This window comes from Dendroctonus ponderosae, unplaced genomic scaffold (assembly GCF_020466585.1).
Source record: "Dendroctonus ponderosae isolate FM_Combo_2020 unplaced genomic scaffold, Dpon_F_20191213v2 Dpon_F_20191213_1, whole genome shotgun sequence".
Lineage (NCBI taxonomy): Eukaryota > Metazoa > Arthropoda > Insecta > Coleoptera > Curculionidae > Dendroctonus > Dendroctonus ponderosae.
This window is the reverse complement of record NW_026017110.1, coordinates 45,778,797-45,780,777: the sequence shown is the minus strand read 5'-3', so window position 1 is coordinate 45,780,777 and position 1,981 is coordinate 45,778,797. Positions and strand designations below refer to the sequence as shown.

General features: G+C 39.5%; 1 protein-coding gene across 2 annotated transcripts in view; it reads right to left on the bottom strand.

The window, feature by feature from the left end:
* LOC109544934 (serine/threonine-protein kinase SIK2) overlaps positions 1-1,981 on the bottom strand; it is a 52,485-nt gene that overhangs the window by 26,256 nt on the left and 24,248 nt on the right. The window lies entirely within an intron of this gene.

Genomic DNA, 1,981 nt, shown 5'->3' with positions numbered 1-1,981 from the left:
AAAGAGATATCGGAAGCAGCGAGTACAAAAACATGGAAATGAAATAGGCAAGTGCAGATTTCGAAATGCCCCAACCTCAGGCAACTCCAGAACCGGTTTCGAGCCTCTTAGCTCTCATCAGCTGGTTTCAGCCTAAAATTAGCGACATATGTAAACAAATTTATTTTCCAAACAAGCATTACACCTTAATACTTAATATTTTCTTTTTTTGGCTCTTCTCCTTCGGTGCAATTTTGCCAGCTCGATTCTTTTTGATCTGTATGTGCACGGCTGGGGATTCGACCTTCGGACCACGGACCTTCAGGATGCTAGAATGACTTAATCTACCTTAACATAATCCTGATCTTATCTTAACCTAATACAGCCTCTCTTGATTCCTATAAACTAACTCATAGCTAGCCCATTGTACTCGATGAGGGGTAGAAACTGGTCATCGCATGTGGCTCACGTCTTCTTCTCAGACTATGTCAGCAGGGAAAGGTCTACGGTAACAGTCAAACTTCTTTGTGCAAGAATCCTTTGTGCAATTCTTGCATTGCCGGACCCTGTCCAGGAATTTTGACGTTAAGTTCCTGATGTGATCCAGCAGGTCGTCTGCTTTCAGGTCTGGCCTTAAGGTGGCGTTCATGGCATAGAGGGAGCCTTTGCTGCTATCCTCGGGATCTAGTTTTGCTAACTGCCAACTTGTTTTTCTGCACAGTGCTAGCCGTAGACCAGGCAGGTGATCCAGAGGTCAGCACCGGACGTTTCAGTTGTTTGTAAGCTCTGACTTTTTTTGAGCAGTCGTCTTCGTGATATTGTTTTGTTCACCAATCAAAACCCCCCCATTTTTTTTTCACTTTTGCATATTCCTAATATAGAATCACGGCCAAAATCAGTTAGAATCAATTAAATCGCGTGCGTTGTCGCTTCATATTATGCTTTTTTACCAAATAACCGAAGAAAGAACACATCTGAGACTATAGAACAACAAGGATTATCAATTTTCATCGTTACCTATGAACTGCAAAGTCGGCAACGCCAACTAAAAGAAACCGTGTGGTAGTACAGAGAAGCACTATTCATTCAATCACTTCAATCGGCATCATCGGTCTCGTTCTCCTTCAAGAGTGAGATGAAATGACATGTTCTGTTTGGTTCCTACTGATTCGTTCTTTCAATTTAGAAGATTCGATCGTCCAGTTCAGTTCCCTGATTCGATCTTTTGAACTAGTTCGTTCGCGAACTACACAACACTAGGCAGATCAAATCCCAGTTCAGCTGAACGACTGCAATCGGCCGTTCAACCGTGGTTCAGTGCCGAGTCATTTTATAACCTAAAGGTGTTGACGGTGTTAATTTTATGTTCACATAACATAGGTGTTTATAAATATTAGAAATATATTTTTTCTGAAAATGGACCTATTGGGTGAACTAACAGACAATGAAGACGTTCTGGAGCTACTAGGAACATTTTTAAATACAAGATCACCAACATACATATAGGGAGCGACCAAATCATTTCCTGCATTGGAACGACCGCAATTTTAAATTTAGATTTAGATTATCGAAAGAAGTTACGAAGATCGTAGAAGAGAAAATAAAAAAAATATATTTTATTATGGTTTGCATCTGTTTTTTTACACTCGATATGTGCTTTATGCTTTTTGACTAAATCCAGCAAAATATTTTCTTTTTTCGACGTAAAATTCGTTGACCGGGCAGATTTCGTAATGGCTTCCATAATGAAAAGGTTTCACTGAATCTACTAAACTAAAGAAAAATATATTTTAATGCTTATGCTTCAATCAATTCAGTATCAGACGATGTAGATGTGGTTCAGTTCAAATATGCTGGACTGACAAACATAGTTGCCAATCAAAGAAAACCAAATATACCACATTTTACCGACATTGGGAAGTACCAACCCTAGGAAAAAATTGAATAGTCGAGTTCAACTGAACCGAGCTCAGATCGGCGTGGTACAACCAGTGAAAATTGA